Source organism: Pinus tabuliformis, chromosome X (genome assembly GCF_031772625.1).
Source record: "Pinus tabuliformis cultivar Carrire ecotype Pingquan chromosome X, CPIR1, whole genome shotgun sequence".
NCBI lineage: Eukaryota > Viridiplantae > Streptophyta > Pinopsida > Pinales > Pinaceae > Pinus > Pinus tabuliformis.
In genome coordinates, this window is record NC_142308.1 from 272,850,784 (window position 1) to 272,869,799 (window position 19,016).

Genomic DNA, 19,016 nt, shown 5'->3' on the forward strand with positions numbered 1-19,016 from the left:
AGCAAGACAAAGAGTGGGAGCCAGACGTCCCAGAACCAGAATGAAGAACAGCCAGGAATCGGTACTGAACCTCTGAGAACGAATTCCTGCAGGGGAATCCAGCAGGAGGCAAGCAACGAATATGAGACGTGGCATAAGCAATGGAATTGAAAGGCGAAAACTCCATGATAAAGCCAGCTCCTACGATGTCTCGGTAGATGTGAGCATTAATATCAACCTGCAGACTGATCTGTTCACACTTGATGTGAACCATTATACGCCAGGTAAAGTCTTGGAGATTAGCGCTGGCCAGCAGCTGGCATGGCCGAGCGTCGTCGCTAATTAATATCTCCATTAATGAAATCTAAAATCACTCGCATTCGGGTTGCAAGTCACAAATTTATTAATACCATGATGTTATATTGTTTCTTTAAACTTTAGGCGTCAGCAAATTGCCACACTGATAGTGATGTCATCCTTTGGCCTCTTGAATTCCAAATTGTTGGATTGATCCATTATCAAAATTAACGGATCGTTCCAAAAATGACGTAAGAGCTATGACGAAGTGCTGACGCAACTGAATAGCTAGAATTTGGACATTCCTCTATTGGTCCTTCCAAAAAATAGTGGTTCTACGCCATGCGAGTACAAATGCCTTTGTGCACCAACGAGTCACGCAGGATCTTTCCAATGCCATTTTCACAAACTGCACTTCTTTGTGAATTCTTTGACGTGTGAATTTTTAATTGGAGGGAGGTAAATTGAAAATGGTGCTCTGGTATGAATAGTGTGTCCAGCCTAACTTCTCATAGAGAAAACTTTAATGTAAATATATTATTGTTACAATATTTATATTTTTTTTGTGGGTCAAAAAAATTTATTCTATTATCATAGCAAAAATGTTAATATAATACATCATCATTGTACCAAAAAATAGTGTCATAGGCTTAAGAGTTATTATAGGCCTTGCTCTAAATAGTAAGGAGCCTGGAGAGGAGTCAAGACTGTTGGTGTCTTTGGTTATTACCGCACAAAAAGAGCAAAAATACATATCTCGGAAATACACATTAAGGAGGGGGTTTTGGGGGAAATGCAGGAGGTGTAGCAAAGAAAGTAGCGCGTTCATGCATATGATAATCTATGCGTTCCACCCGAGTCTCCAAGGTGTGAAGATGGTCGTTTATGCGTCAGAGTTGACGTCAGAGGCCTTCTACAACGTCCAGGGTCTCATTTTGCATATGCTAGAGGTCATTGATGTAACCAACCAATTCATTCCTGTCATCGTATCTCTCTTTCCTCAGTGTATCAATGTTGAGCAGGATGTTGTTCACTTGGGCTGCAATAGACTCCAAGGTGACCAGAGCTTCTATGTGGCCTGGGGAGCAACCTGGGGACGTGACTATGTCTCCATCAGAGTGGTGGCTCCCAGTCAACTCAGAGTCCAAGCTAAGCTCTCCATGTGGTTGGCGTTCGTCCATTCGTGGGTCGACTCCCCCCTTGCGGGCACGCCCTCGTTGTCTAGGCATACAACCAACACCACCACCACCAATCACACTGCCACGGGGAGCATGCTTCCTACCCTGAGAAACACACCACACAATTATGAATTGACTATACCGAAATGAAATTCCACTTACAGTACCAGAGCCAAAGAGTCCTAAGTCCCGAACACTAGCGTCATAACCACCGCCTTCAAAGGAGTAGGAAGGCATGCCCCTGGTCCTGGAGTCCACTGTGCACGAACTGCTCCAAAGATGGCACCTTAAGATGCTCTCTCGAACCAACTGACACTTTAGTGAATCTTTCTCGAACCAGAGATATAGCCAAGCTGAGGAAATCTTTATGTATGCTCCCAACGAACGCTTTCTAGTGCCAGAATGAAATACTCCTTCATGCTGGACAAAGAACTCTTCCCCCAGATCCTAGGGCCAACCTTTAAGAAGGTGCAAGTTCTCCTTTCAACCGCATTTGACGTGCTCGTCCTGTTCTACTGCCCCAAGCCACAACATGAGCCAAGACGCTAACAAACCATAGCTCTTCCTCTCCTAGCGCTCTCTCCTCGCCACCCGACACCTCCTAATGCCCAACTTCATGTCCCTGTGTGACATTAAGTATCGCTTGCGGGGAATGGGGTACGGATCCCAACAAACTTTCATTGCAATCCTAATAACATTCTGAATTAAATTAATTTAATACAATCATATTTAAATGAAAATTGATTAGAATTATCTAAATTTAAATTTTATAGAAATCCTAATAACATTCTTAATTAAATTCTAAAATAATAAAATTAAAATAAAATCAATCTAAAAAAACTCAATTATTATAAAAAAAACTCAATTTTTATAATAAAATTATTAATTATTAATTAACTAATGACAATATCATTAATAATATTCCTAATAAAAATTATAATGAAATAAAACAAAGTATAATTAAGATTAATTAAAATTATTTTTCAATCTCTAATTCAATTAATTCTATCATAATTGTATTCTAAAAACTAAAAAAAAAAACGTAGGATTCTATATATTTCTAAGAAACTAAAAATAAATTAATAAGAACAATGTGATAATTAATTAAAATTCAATTATTATTATAATAAGTTTTATTAATTATCAATTAACCTAACCTAAGGCATGTCGGCTACCATCTTTCTCACTCCATCACCATCTCACACCTCTATTTATTCATTCTGTCGAGATCTAGCTTATATATTTTTTGATCTATCCTTATGATGAGCCACAGTGGATTGCTCGAAACCTCAGATATAAATAATTATGGATGTGATAATCCCGGAAGAAAACTCTACACAATTATATTACATTCAAAGTGTTTGTTATTTTAGGAATTTACCAATATAATTTAATTTTGGGTTTGATTGTAATATTTTATTAGATAAAATACAAATACATAAATAAGTTCACCGGTTTAAACAAATCTTACAACATTTAGAGTGTACAATGTATATAATTTAAATTTAATTTATTAAAGAATTGTTGTAATTATAAGTTTGAGTTGTGTAAATTGATTATTTTACATTTTAGATTTTTTCTTTTCGCCTAAATTCAAGGTGAAATTGTTAAAATTATAACTTTGAGCTATGTAATATGTATCATTCTGATGCCCCCAAAAGTTTAAGGACACTAAATTTATTTAGTTATTTATTCAAAAACGTATTTTAAATTAAAAGATTAAATATCCAAATAGTTAAAACACATAGTTTAGTCTATCAAAATTTGTTGGAACTTAGAGTTGTGTGCATATGCGATTAGGGTTTCTCAATAATATCGAGCCATGTGAGAGGCTCTGGATTATCATTTCTTCATTAGAGGCCTTCCATGGAGCACCTCCTACAGGACTTCGGAAAATGCCTTTCATAAGTTTGGTCAACTCATGGAGGTCAAGGGAGAAATGATAGTGGTCATTGGGGTTTCAAATTGTCTCAAGACCGGAAAAACATATATGCAACTAGGAGGGAGGTCACCACTCAAGAAAGCTCTGTCTTAGGGATAAAGGTAGGAATCTTGAGAAGGGAGTTTTACTCGGATAATGGCAATGGTTTATTGGAAATAGTTGACCAGAAATCATATTTGCCTCAAGATCTAGTAAAACAAAATCTAATAGAATGAAGGAATTTTTTTAGTGAACGGTTCCTCCTTCAACCATGAGGAGCTTATTACCCCGGATTTTAATATTTTCATTGTCTTTGTGATACCACTATGAGGGGGGGTCCTTTTACACGCAAGAAAAGCCATATATCGGTGTCTCACTCATAGCAAGGATACAAGATTCAATGGGAATCCCATATGGCATCTTTCAGCTCCTACATGGAGGTAGGCAGCTTCAAGATGTAAAATCACTAAGAGTATGCCATAAACAAGGATGCCTCTATTCATTTATTTCAAGACTAAGATATGGATCCAAACCCTGGGTTGAACTTATTCCTCCCAAGGAATCTTGAGAAGGAAGTTGTACTCGGGTAATGACATAGGCTTTGTGGCAATAGTTGACAAGAAATCAGATTTTCCTTAAGATCTCGTAAAACAGAATCTGATAAAACAAAGGAAATATTTTTTAATGAAGGGTTCCTACTGCAACCATGAAGAGGTTATTACCCCATATTTGAATATTTTCATTATCTTTGTGGGACCACTCTCAGGGGTGTCCTTTTGCATGCAAGTCAAAGCCACGAATCTTGTTGCCTCACTTATAGCCAAGACACAATATTGGATGGGAATCCCATATGGCATCATTCAACTCCTACATGGAGGTAGGCAACGTCAAGATCTAAAATCACTCAACAAGTATGGCTTAACGAATGATGCCTCTATTCATTTAATGTCAAGACTACGATGTGGATCCAAAGGTTGGGGTGCATCTTGTTCCTCCCAACTCAAATCTATCAAGGATGCCCTCAATCCAAGGCTCGCACAGACGATTCCCAATCAGATCTTAGGGATAACCTTCACTGTGGATTAGGTAGAAAATATCCTTATTATTAAAGTGTATCATCTTCAAACTAAAGGTGCTTACATAGATTATTCGATGCATGTCATTATCTTATGATTTAATGGGTTATGGCCTACAACATTTGCACCCCGAGAATGGGTGCCTCAGACCGAGTTCCCAAATACAGTTTTGTTTTTCTACTCAAAAATGGTTTTTGTGGTCTATTTTAAATATCTAAAGGAAGTTTTTTTGTGGTGTATTTTAAAGATCTGAAGGATGTTTTTTTGTGGTGTATTTTAAAGATATGAAATAAGTGATTTTGTGGTGTATTTTAAAGATCTGAAGGATTATTGAAATACTTTGGATGAAGGACCTTGGTTTTGGAGTTGTTCTAGGTTTCTTTTTCACAAGTTGGTTTTCTAGTTTTAGCCCTCTTTGTATGCCAACTACGATATCTCCAATTTAGGTAGGATTCCCATATTTGCCCCTTCATCTACTCTGTCTAGAGATCTTACCCAATATGGAAAAATCACTCGACTGTTTCATTAAATTAGACATAGAAAGGATTGAAAAGGGCATTGTGGCATTTGGTCAAGTCTATGATGAAATCAATCTCAACAAAGGGTTGCCAAACAAAATTCTCCTTGAGTGGAATGGCATTAACTATTTGCATCTAGTGGACTACAAAAATATAATATTCTACTATATGATCTGTCAACAACCCAATCATCTCCAAAATGTATGTTCCTTTACCCAAGGGATCTCTACTCCTTCAGATTCCAGGAATAAGTCATGAGGATGGCAAGATCCAAAATCTCGAAAAGGAGCTAAGACTTCTTTAGCACATAAGCTACAAAATATGCAACAACGAAAAAAAATTATAGCTAAAACGAACTCCCCACCCTTCGCTAGAGCACATGCAACAACACCTCATCATGCAGAAGTCAAGATCCATCCATCAAATGGAGACACACAAGATACAACTATGGTTTTTGTTTCGCCAATGAGTGGCCATAAACACTTTCGTCAATGAGATCACTCAAATTAAAGTAGTAGAACCTCAAGATTTTGAATTAGACCAAGGAAATGCAATTATTGTCCCTTCTACATCTATCCCTAGTAATTCCTTAGAATGGATTGATGTACCAAAGATAAAAATACCCTCCATAAAATCCACAATCATACTAGGGTTCTTTTACTAAGAAAGTAGTAAAAGTATTGACATTATCAATCATAAGTTAGTGATTTTTCATGTAAATTCATGTTAGCTTGTCTCTTGATATTGGCTTAGGTTGTTATTCCCCTGAAATTGACCAAGCCGAATTCTCTATGAACATGTAATGAATTGATCACAAGGTAATACAACTCTTTAATTCACAAAAAAAAATTACATAGTTTAGCCATTAAACTATGTATATATATATATATATATATATATAAAACACCTTGATTTAATGTTATGGAATATTTTTAGTTCAGGGCTATCTAAAAATATCTACCAAATTTTGGAGAAAATTGATAAAATAAATATTTTGAAAAAGGTCTTTCTTTTCCCCTTAGTAAGATTAAGCATGTTGTAATTATTAGGTTTTTAAATTTAAACAAAAAATGGTTATTTAAAAATATCTACCATATTTTGGAGAAAATTGATAAAATAAATATTTTGAAAAAGGTCTTTTTTTCCCTTACTTAGATTAAGCATGTTGTAATTATTAGTTTTTTAAATTTAAATAAAAAAATATAAAGTATAATTACAAATATGTTTTTTTTTTTTGGTAGGTAAGCACTCACAAGGGATTTGAACTAGTGACCTACTGCAAAGAGTGCCTTAACAATGCACCCATTGACTGTCAATCCAAAACCCCGTGAGCTATTACAAATATGAATTATTATTTTAATTTATATTGTTAAATAAATTTTAATTTATAACTACTAGTTATATTTTATATACATTTCATATCTTTATATAAAAACTTTTTTATTTTTTATTATATGTTTATTAATTAAATTTATTGGATTTGTATATGTGTATTAATTATATGTTTTAAAAAATTATGATTATTTAATTTTGGTTAATGTTATATATATAATATGTTTTTCTATTTAAAAAAATTGTTTATATTTTTATTAATAAAAATAAAATAACAAGCCAGTGGAATTGAATTTATCTATTTTAAACAACCGGGATAAGAATGTTAAATATTCCAATTTGATGCGTCTACTTAAACTAAACTCGGCAATCGAGGAGGAGACGGCATCTTTGCTGCGCAGGTAGAGCTGGAAGGTGCCTTTGCTGTGCAGGTAGAGCTGGAGTCACACACTACTGGCAGCGGGGTAAGCCGAACTGGGGATTAGACACAACTGGTAATTGTGCAGTGCAGGTAGAACTAGGGATGCCACAGACACAACTGGTAATTATGCAGTGCAGGTACAACTAGGGATACCACAGAGCTGGGTAAAGCTATGTGGCTTCCCAAACATAAATCCATCTCAATGTATCAGAATTTAGGGTGTGGGGTCACACACGGCCGAATTAATTATTTCTTCTATTTTATTGGACTTGTAATGCTTGAGTTTGTTGAACAATGGAATTCAAAGGCATGCAATTAACGTTTTTTTGGTTTTTGGCATCATATATTTCTTTCCGGAATTATTATTTACGACAAACTCTAAAAAATCACACTTAATTACCATTATATTTTTAATATTTCCTAAATTTAAATTTACAATTATAAATTTATTAATATTTTTAATTAAAATTAAAGAATTTAATACAAAGTATTAAATTTAATCAAATAGAATGTTAAATTATGTATTCAAATTTGGAGTCGTGTAAACCAAAAGTTGATGGAAGTGGCAATTTTTTCTTTAAAAAATTTGGCATGGGAGTGTTTGAATTGTGTTTTTGACAATAGAAATAGGTTCAACATCATAAAAACACCACAACACCCAAAATCTTGAACACCCAAAATCTTGAAGCTTTATAGCTAAAACTTAGATATACAAATAGATGTGTTAAACTTTTTCAAAATCATGCTAAAATTTCCTTAATTTTCCAAATAAATCTAAAACCTCATTCACCATATATTTAAAAAAAATAAAAAAAAATAATTAAAATAAAATAAAATAAAATAAAATGATGATGATGATGATGGTTAAGGTCCGTTGAGAGCAAACATTGGTCTATCTGACCTAAAAAAACAAATTATTTATTTTGATTTAAGATTTTATATCTATGCTCAAAAAGCTTGGAGAGAAGTCTCCCACGGTTACTATAATTTTGACATTGTAAAAAACTAGAAAAATCAATATTACCTTACCAATTAAATTATCATTTATAATTAAAAAAATTCATTAGTCATCGATCTCACTGCCTCTCTTTTCTTAAAAGAGCTTTAAGCGACAGCGTTTGAATTGCTCTAGCTTTACTACCCCACGTCCCAGCCTTTTTGACTTGTTAAAATAGGTTACGACGCATTTATTTTAACAGGTATAGGTTGATGTTTATTTTTTATTTTCATTAAATTTATTTTCGTTATTTAATTTTTAGATTTTATACCATTTATGTTATATATATTTTAGTGAATATATTTAATTTTTAATTTAATTTATTGGGATTTCCAACTTATAATTAATTTAAATTTAATTATGTATTTTTTTAAAGACCAAATTGTTAATATGATTGTAACAAAATATTATTTTATTTTAAAAAAATTAAATTATACTAAAATTTTATTTATAATATGTTTTTATTGTTATGAATTTTATTCTATATTATTTTGTCATGATATTAACTATACAAGTTGGTTCGACTTAAATATTCCAATGAGACTTTTTACAAAATTTTTTTTAACATTCAGATTTTATCTAATTATATTAATATTTTTTTTCATGAAAATGTTTTTATATTTTATATGAAACATATCTATGTTTTAATTTTTTGGGTCTCAACAACAAAATTTAAAACCATTACAAAAATCCTCATAAATAATTCTCTCCAACCACCTAAAATAAATCTAAATGAGAATCATATTAATACATTATAATTATAGTTAATATATGAAATATATAAAAGTAAATTTTACTAATTTATTTTATTTTTAATTTTCTTTTAATTTTCTATTTTTTTTTTAAATTTTAATATATGTATTTTACAGTGTTCCACAGGGATGCGTCCCCCAATGTAAGGCCCTGCAGTCCAAGGCATGACCACCACGTGACATGCGACTTGTTTGACGAAGGAGCGAGTTGGAAAGCATAAGGAAATGCGAGCTTGACTGAAGGTGCGATGGACTTAGGTGATAATGTGCATAAGGGAAAGCTGAAAGAAGATGTTTTATAGCATGGGAGCATGATTGGTGAGCCCACGGGCCGACCTACGAGTTATGCAAAGGCCGATGCACATAATGGATGGATTTGCGATGAGTAGGGGCGTTTTACTACGTGGTGGACGAGTCAGCTGGGTAGCCAACTCGCCCAACCATCCATATAAGTAAACAATGCAAGGGAGCTCATTTGGAGAAGCGCTCAAGCATTCAAGCGAAGTCTTCTACGAAGTAGTGCAGATAAAGGGGCCGCAGCAAGGAGGAAGGCGCAGGTCGTATGCGCCCAAGTCTTGGGCGGGACGTTTATGTGCACGAGTCTTGAACGAAGGCGTGGGTGCCCGGTTGTGCGAAGGCGTGTGGCGCCGGTGCACGGGTGAAGGTGTGGATGCTCAGTTGTGCGAAGACTTGACATGGGTGTCTCGGGTAGCTCGGGTGAGCGCCCGCCCATCATGCAAGGATAAACAGTGGAGGCTTGGTGGAGTCGCCCGCCGGTGCGAAGTTGGTGAACGAACCAAAGTGCTGAACGGGTGACCCGAGTAGGGCACACCGTGCACGAAGGTGAGTTGGTCGACATGGTGAGGTTGTGCGGACGGGCGGCCGGATGAGGGCGCGCCGTGCACGACGAAACATTGGAAACGGTGAAGTGTTGAGATTGTGAACAGAGGTGTGACTCGTGCGGAGGCGCCCGTGTGTGGCGACTTGGTTACGATGAGGCGTGCCCAAGTTGGGCAAACAACACAATCGTGCGACGAAGTGAACAAAGGGTTGGTGAGTCGTGCGGTGACCGTGCGGAGGCACTGACAAGTTGGGCAACCGAGTTTGCTGAAGTTGAAAATTGGCTAAGTGTAAATTTGGGGTTTCCCAAGATTTAACTTGTACTTGTAAAAGAAGATTATATATATTGATTCGGGTAGACTCATATTGCAGGGAGTTGCCCCTCCCTTTATACTGTTGTGCATTTCTCTTGTATGACGTTGTTTATGTGAATGTTATGGGCTTTCACTTGTATAAAGGAACATTAATAATACTTGGTAACAAGAAATAAACTAAGTATGGAATGTTAGGCGTAGTCTACAATCGTAAGTATTGGTGAAAAGAAAATAGTTGGTAGTGCCGCACCTTGCTATAAGCGGTTGAAAGACCACTGCAGGTGTAGGGGCATGACCACTGGTATCAGAGCTGATGATAAGGAAGTTGATCGGGTTGACGATGAAGTGCTGATCCCACTGCACTATCGTGACAGGTGGTATCAGAGCTAGTGTTGGTGTTGAAGCATTAAAGCTGATACACACCTGCACTTCGTGACAGGTGGTATCGGAGCTGGTGAACTGAATCAAGGAGCTGATTCTACGAAGACCAAAGACTTGGCAAGGAGCTCAAGTTTTGCAGGTGACAGGTGGAATATCAGGGTGATTCAGGTGAATGGTGAAACAGGTTTAGTAGAGGAGAAGCTTTGTGCTTGGGCCAAGCTGAATGATAAGGCATGGCAGGTTTGGAAGAATGCAAAGGGAAGCTCTTGCTTACCTTATACAGGTTGAAGCGGTTGAAAGAAGAGAATCCCTGGATTCGAAAGGAACTTGAAGTCTTGGAAAGGAATGTTGAAGATGAACTTCTTCAACTTGGTTGGACAATGGAGCAAGATGAAGTTGTAGATTGTGCTAACCAGGAAGAGGAAGCCGTGATGATTGAGGATGTTGCAGATGTGACAACGGTGGAGGATGAACTTGAGATTGATCAAGTTGGACCAGGATCGTGCAGTTTGTAGACATGGATGGATGGGGATACTCACATGGAGGAGCCTCATGATGATGAAGTAAGTATTGATACTTGTGTTTCATTTGAGCATTTGGTAGATGGATCGTATGCAGGGAAGGGCAAAATCAGTTTGCCGATGCAAGGGAACATCTTACCATGGATGTCTATGATGAGACCTTGTATGGAAGATCAAGGATTGTTGATTGTTGTAGGACTTGCTGGGATTGTTTGTGACCTTATGGTAGAAGGTACAAAGGCCCGTGACAAGGGAGGAACATGATGATCGTTGTGGAGGAATGGGTCATGCTTTAGCCACATGGAGAATTGGCTAAGTGCCTGACATGACTCATGGATAGGTTGAAGAGGGCACACACTTGAGTTGCTTGGGTGGACTTCGCATGGCCGAGACCAAGAGATAGTCTTGGTGGAACATTTAGTGGGGGAGCTATGATGGAAGGGACTCATGATGATGATATGGTTGGATGACCGAGTTCACTAGACTGAAGATTGTAGACTTGGATGAGGATGACCGATTATTGTGATGGGTCTACTTGGTTGGACTACATGGAAAACTTAGTCATGGACATCAGGCTGGAGACATGGAGCATGGAAATCCTATGCAGGGACATAATGCAAGAGCACTTGTAGAGGTGTCACTTATGGGCATCCAATGAGGAGTGCCAAGGCAGGGATGTTGTGTAGGTGGATTTGATGGTGTGACATGGAGATGACTTATTTATGAGCCGATGGAGAGGTTGTGCACTTATGTACAACAAGGCCATGAACTTAGATGGAGTTGTGAGCAGACTATGGAGCATTCCTACTACATGGAGAGCCGAGGCATCTAGCAGAGACCTTTGGGGCTGAGACTTGTATGCTTTGTCGAGATGTTGATGGGAGATGACTCATGGAGCTCATGATGACATGAGATTGTTGTGACTTTTGGGGACTTCATATATGGTGGACTTGGAGACACTTTGGAGTGATGGAGTTACAATGATGATGATGCCTTGGTGGCAACACTTGGGCATGGGTTGAGCCGAGACTTAACCACTTTTGACACATGGGAGCCGATTGATCTATGATCATAGGTAGCACATGGATAGATGAGACAAGTATATGCTTGTTTCTATGGCAAACTTGAGGGATGGCACATACAGATATGATGGAGGTTGCTTCATGGACCTGGATGTGGCACATCGAGAGTCGGAGTTTGAGGAGATGATCTCTTCACTTTGAGGAGATGGATGTTTTATAGATGGATGATGATGTTGGATAGAAAATATCATGGACAACATGTTGCAGATGAGATGGAGACTACTTCATGGACCTGAGCATGGCTTACACTTATATGGAGATGGGATCTTGATCGAGTTGATGATGTGACGGGATGTTCTGAGAAACAACTGATGGTGGAATGAGGATGTGCATTCTCATGGTTTGAGCATGAAAGTTGGATTAACTACCTAACTAGTTCAGACATGGGGGACGTCAGTGTACAGAGATGTGTTAGCACTGTGTTGGAGTATCATGGCAACAGTTCACACGAGGATGACACATGATGAGGTCGACACAAGATGTTGCAGGAAGCATGTAGCTTGAGATGGAGGGACCAGCCTTCCACGATGAGCAGTGTGTGGAGATTGTGATAGGGTGGTTGATGGTCATGGATTGAGATAATTTCCGGTGTATGACATATCGATGGGGTGTATACCTTGGTATGGTGATCTTGGTGACAGGTGGTTGCTGGGATGAGATATTGTCGAGGACGACAATGATTTCAAGTGGGGGAGGATGTAAGGACCTGCGGTCCAAGGCATGACCGCCACGCGACATGCGACTCGTTTGACGAAGGAGTGAGTTGGAAAACATAAGGACATGCGAGCTTGACCGAAGGTGAGATGGACTTAGGTGATAATGCGCATAAGGGAAAGCTGAACGAAGATGTTTTATAGTGTGGGAGCATGATTGGTGAGCCCACGGGCTGACCTAAGAGTTATGCAAAGGCCGACACACATAATGGATGGATTTGCGATGAGTAGGGGTGTTTTACTACGTGGTGGACGAGTCGGTTGGGTAGCCAACTCACCCAACCATCCATATAAGTAAACAATGCAAGGGTGCTCATTTGGAGAAGCACTCAAGCATTCAAGCGAAGTCTTCTATGAAGTAGTGTAGATAAAGGGGCCGCAGCAAGGAGGAAGGCGCAGGTCGTATGCGCCCAAGTCTTGGGTGGGACGTTTATGTGCACGAGTCTTGAACGAAGGCGTGGGTGCCCGGTTGTGTGAAGGTGTGTGGCGCTGGTGCACGGGTGAAGGCGTGGGCGCCCGGTTGTGCGAAGACTTGACACAGGTGTCTCGGGTAGCTCGGGTGAGTGCTCGCTCGTCATGCAAGGATAAACGGTGGAGGCTTGGTGGAGTCGCCCGCCGGTGCGAAGTTGGTGAATGAACCAAAGTGCTGAACGGGTGACCTGGGTAGGGTGCACCGTGCACGAAGGTGAGTTGGTCGACACAGTGAGGTTGTGCGGACGGGCGGCCGGGTGAGGGCGCGCCGTGCGCGACGAAACGATGGAAATGGTGAAGTGTTGAGATTGTGAACAGAGGTGTGACTCGTGCGGAGGCGCCCGTGTGTGGCGACTTTGTTACGACGAGGCGCGCCCAAGTTGGGCAAACAACACAATTGTGCGACAAGGTGAACGAAGGGTTGGTGAGTTGTGCGGCGACCGTGCGGAGGCACCGACAAGCTGGGAAACTGAGTTTGTCAAAGTTGAAAATTGGCTAAGTGTAAATTTGGGGTTTCCCAAGATTTAACTTGTACTTGTAAAAGAAGATCATATATATTGATTCGGGTAGACTCATATTGCAGGGAGTTGCCCCTCCCTTTATACTGTTGTGCATTTCTCTTATATAATGTTGTTTATGTGAATGTTATGGGCTTTCACTTGTATAAAGGAACATTAATAATACTTGGTAACAAGAAATAAACTAAGTATGGAATGTTAGGCATAGTCTACAATCGTAAGTATTGGTGAAAAGAAAACGGTTGGTAGTGCCGCACCTCGCTATAAGCGGTTGAAAGACCACTGCAGGTGTAGGGCCGTGACACCTAGGGTCGGGTGCACGCACCCCTCACACCCCACGCACTCGGGATGGGGGGGCGTCTGGGGAAATGTTTCCCCACGTCCCCCTTTTGGGGAGACGCAGGGGGGGACGTTTCCCCAGTGTGGGGGATGCGACTCCCCAAAAGGGGGACACCTAGGCGCCCCCCCCCCCCTCAATATGGGCTATGCGTCCCCCATTAAATTTGCTTGTAAACAATGATTTATGACAGGGAAAACCTAGTATTTGACCATATTTCCCTACTAATGCTATGCAATTCATGGTAATGTTAAATTCTTAAAGTAAAAGTAACATTCTCCTTTATCTTTCATTTTCATCCTTTTACTTAAATTTTTAACATTACCATGAAATGACTCAGGGTGTTTGAGAGTGGTTCCGACCTCATTGGATTTCTTATGGAGAAAGTAGAATTTTAGATCTCACTCAAAATCCAGCAGACTTAATAGTTTTTCAGGAATTCAGGATTTGATGAATTGCAATGTTTCCATCGCATTTTGTCATGTCCAAGGGTATGGAATTTGTATTTAATCAAGAGCACCAAGCCCTCTTTGTACTTTAGAGTGATTTTTAAACCCATCACTCCACTGTTTTTGAGTTTTAGTTATATCAATTTACTATTCCAGTATTCAGATTTCAGTATCTATTATAGTCTTTTTTGCTTAGTACTAATTAGATTCTAGAATGGTGAATGATGAATTCTAATTTTAAATCAATTTAGAATTATGAATTATGAATGATGAATTTAATTTTTAAATCAATGTAGATTCTAGAATGGTGAATAATGAATAATGAATATGGATTGGAGTATTTCATTATTGAATCTCGTGGTCCATGGATGAGTCATGTATGTATTAGTAAGGATGATGAGTATGGATCAATGTATTTCATTATTTAATTTAATTATGTATGTATCATTGTATTTATGCTTTCATTATTGAATATGAATTTGAAATATATATATATATATATATATATATATATATATATATATATATATATAAAAATGAAAAAAATATATATATACCCCAAGGTCCTCCCGTCCCCCCTAAATTTCCCTAAAATTTGAGGGTACTCCCACACGTCCCCCTTGTGTGTCTCCCCACACCCGCGTCTCCTTGTCCCAGAGTCTTGGTGGAACATTGGTATTTTATTATTTATTAAAACCAATTATCCAATTTCTCTACTTTAAATATATATTCCTTATTAATATATAAAATATAAACTAATTATTAAAATAATAAACAATTAATTTTTTCATTATTATTTTATGAATATTATTTTATAATCACATCAATATTATATTATTAAATAAATTTAATCTCCCTTGCCTTATATTAAAAATTCATTTTTCAAACAACTCTACTTTCTCATATTTGTATCCTTTTCCTCAAATTCAAAATTCAATTTTTCATTAACTCTACCATCTCAAATATCCTCCTCATTTGTTACCTATGTCATTTTTTCAACATTAATATATCACACATTTTGGAATCCCTGATGGGTGTGCCTTTGAGGTTTGCAAGGGGTCAACTAGCATGATTGACATGTGTGAAACTATAGTGGTGAAGAGGAAGGTCAGCATGGGGAAGAGCATCGATGTCACTACTTGTCCGGACCTTGCCCATGTCATGGCCCATGTGTGGCATTCACACCACATATAGTATCAACCACAGATAACTTTGTTAAATCAGTTTAAATATAGGCAAGTGGAGGGGAAGGTACTTTCATCCGACATTCTCCTCGTTCACAGTTTCCGGCCATTGAAGTTGGTAATGGATGCATTCCAAGGAAGAGTGCACATCTATGGGGTGTTTAATGCAGGTGTTAACATGTGTGCCATAACGCACACTTGTCCCTCTTGCGCATATGATATTCCAAATAGTCTTTTTGACCCATTTGGTCTTCACATTATGGCAGTTCTTTAAAAACACAGGGATCTTAGCTCCGGGTGGCGGATTTTCAAGAGCGTCTCGAGGCCTGTAGACCATTTTCTATTCTCCTTTGACTAGTTCTCATCAATGTTGGTGCTCTACAAATTTGGTGAAGGATTGCCAATAAATTTACAGCCTTCCTACTTCACCTTTTATTGTCAATTCATTGATTCTTTTGTTTTGTTTGGGTTTGGCAATCTGGTTGGTTATTGCAGGTGCCCATGTTTTTTGTTCTCTTTCTACACAACACAGCAACGGGTCCTTCACTCGAGCTACTCTTTGTGTTTACTTATGCATCCTATCAAATCGTTGACTTCGCGGGTATATCATTTACTTTTCTGATCCTTGTATGTGGCATCTGGTATTCGAGCACATTTTCAATTTGGTTATGATAGAATTACAGGTATAACATTGACAAGGTTATTCTACATAGTTTCCACTCGTCACCCCCACTTGAAAATCTAACGTTGAAGAGAAGTCATTTACCCTGGGTGTGTAGGGTTGTTTGTTCTGTTTATGGTCGATGAGGCACTTTTATCAATTTGATTTCACTTTTATTCTAGTTACTACACTGTCGTAATATCACCTCTCCATCATTATAGTACCTGAGTTTGACTTCTAGTCACACCTCTCCATTATTGTAGTACCCTGGTTCGACTTCTGGTCACACCTCTCCATCATTGTAGTGCCCAAGTTCGACTTATGGTCACACCTATTGTGTCCACCCAAACCATTTGTTTCACCCTACTTTGGTCACCGCCGCTAAGTTTATTTATAACAATTCATTCCCCTTGGTTGCATCAACCCAGTCGTCGAGGTGGTGTTGCAGGGGCATCCACCTCTTTTCATTGGCATCTATTCGACTGGAATTCAATGGCTTACCACTTTGACTATGTTCCCCTTAAAGTGAGGAATGAGGTACTTCATTTGATTCCAAGGAATTTAGCAATCAGACATATTATTCTAACTCTAAAATCAGTGGCAAAACCTTCACGCGGACTGTGGATCCTAGAAAATTCTGCAAAAAGAGACTTCATTTTCTCCAGTTAGTGGCTTTGCACCGTAAACTAGAGGCCTTGCTTCACGTCGTCATCTGTGACAAGTAAGTCAACCACTATCATTTATTTGCAGGACAAGAGGAGATCAAGCGGATCCTCCAGGACATCATATACATCTTGGACGATATTGACACCAAATTAACTTGGGTGGAACGTTACATGGTGTCTCATTCATACTCACAGCCTCACACATCAGTTGTTATCAATGCAGCACGAGAGGATTCACCCCAAGGCAACTCCAGTGCTCTTTATTTAGTCATTATATTAAACTAATATTAGTCTTTCATGGCACTTGGCTTCTTATTTTTTTCAATGCTATGTCTACTTCTCCGATGTTTCTATGGCTCTCAATATGTCTTAATATTCTATATGTGAACATTGTTTTCTTTGATTCCCAACACCACCAATGCATGTAACTATTAATGGGTAAGATAATTAGAAGGTTACTAAGTGTCTATTGTTCTCATTTTTTAGATAAACCTCGGATCATGGGACCAAGTTTTATTTAGTCTACTTGTCTATGGGACCCCATAGAGTTTTTTGGGAGGCAAAAGCTATCCATGTAAAATCAGTTGTCTCATAATATAAATATCTTTATAAAGCTTTAAAAAAAGGTACACATTTTGGAAAAAAATATAACTAAACTTACAATAGTTTATAGATAGTTCAATGTTAAATGGAATATAGTTGGTATCATTAGGAAAAATCATTATAATGGCTTTAACTTTTATTTTTGTGAATTTATATTTTGAAAAAAATAAAATCTATTTGGAATATTATACTTTTAAATATATGAAAAAGTGTAATATGTAGTGTGGTGGCTTAATATCGGTGTAAAGAGTAATTGATCATTTAAATAATAATAATAACTTTAATATATATATATATATATATTAAAAACTAATAGAGAAATTTAACAGAATAAGAGTTTTTCATGATATTTTGCAGGATCATAATTTTTGCACTTAGAGGCGCTCTCTCGCCGAGTATGGTAGAGATGTTGTAAGGTTATTTTATGTTATGTTATGTAAATATTTTTATTAGTTCAAATCTCTTTTTAATCTAAAATAGGTTTGCATCTCAAGATATTTGATCCCTCTCGGTGCTTGGTAGATCAGAGTTAATATGGATCTAGGAGATTAGAGTTAATATGGATCTAGCTTAGTTATCTACAACTCGATTAAGAGTTTATATATATATCAAACTTTATTTTGGATTTAATTTTATGCATGTTGAATTTTATTTTAAATTAAAAAAAACTGATCGCCTATAAAATAAATTAAAATAAAATATTTATAAAATATTTTGATTTTGAAATGAGTTATGGTTTTTGGGAAAGTGGTGTTGATAAGTCGTGTTACTAGCCCATGGTATTGTAACAAATCCTATTTACAAGTTAATGATATCCATGGCAAAAAATCTTGTTATATTGTAAATATTAAGTTGTAATTTAAAAATGTTATAAAACTATAAAATATTTTGATATTGAATTGAGTTATGGTTTTTGGGTATGTGATATTGATAAGCCATGATAATGTAACAAAACATAAATTATTATGATACTTCTAAATATTTTATTTTGTTAATAAGAAATTTATATCTAACAATTCAATTTAAAACTACATAAAAATAACCATCAAAACGAATTATAATAAAAAATAATTTTCAGTTGTTAGTTTTTTTTACCAAAATCAAAACAATATAATGTGCCTTCATGTAGTCTAAAAATACTATCTAATAAAATGCACTTTACAAAATTAATACTACACCTTATTATTAAACAACATAAATAGTGTCCTTTTTTGGATTATGCTTCCTCATATTCCAAAACATATACTATATTGGCATTTCTCAAAAAGTAAAATTACCCAGGAATTTTTTTGAAGATAAAATTATCTAAATTATGGGCCTTTTATTATTTATTGACAATTTTCTTATGCCTTTCCACATATATATATATATATATTTTTACGGGAGAAGAAAACACACTATAACAATAATTAAATATTCACAAATAATTCATAATAACACACAATAAATCATACAATGATATATCACTGAATTGTGATTCTCTAACTCAAATTCTTGAATTGTTTGAGTATACATGTTTAAATACACCAAAAAGTAGTTATGGAGAATATTCTAGAAATATATTTAGAATGCTAATTATAACTATGCTAATTTTAGCTCATGCACACATGAATAATTGTTTCTTAATTTAGTGAAGTTACTAGAAATTAGTAGAAAACTGGAAGTAATTGAAATGCTCCAACACTCCCTCTTAATTACGAACAATACGACTTGATGGTTTAAGTATCAACTAGGTTAACAACATTTGAGATCAATTCAAAAACTTGTTTTACTTCTGTCTCCTGGTGCAGTTTTTTCTTAGCTATA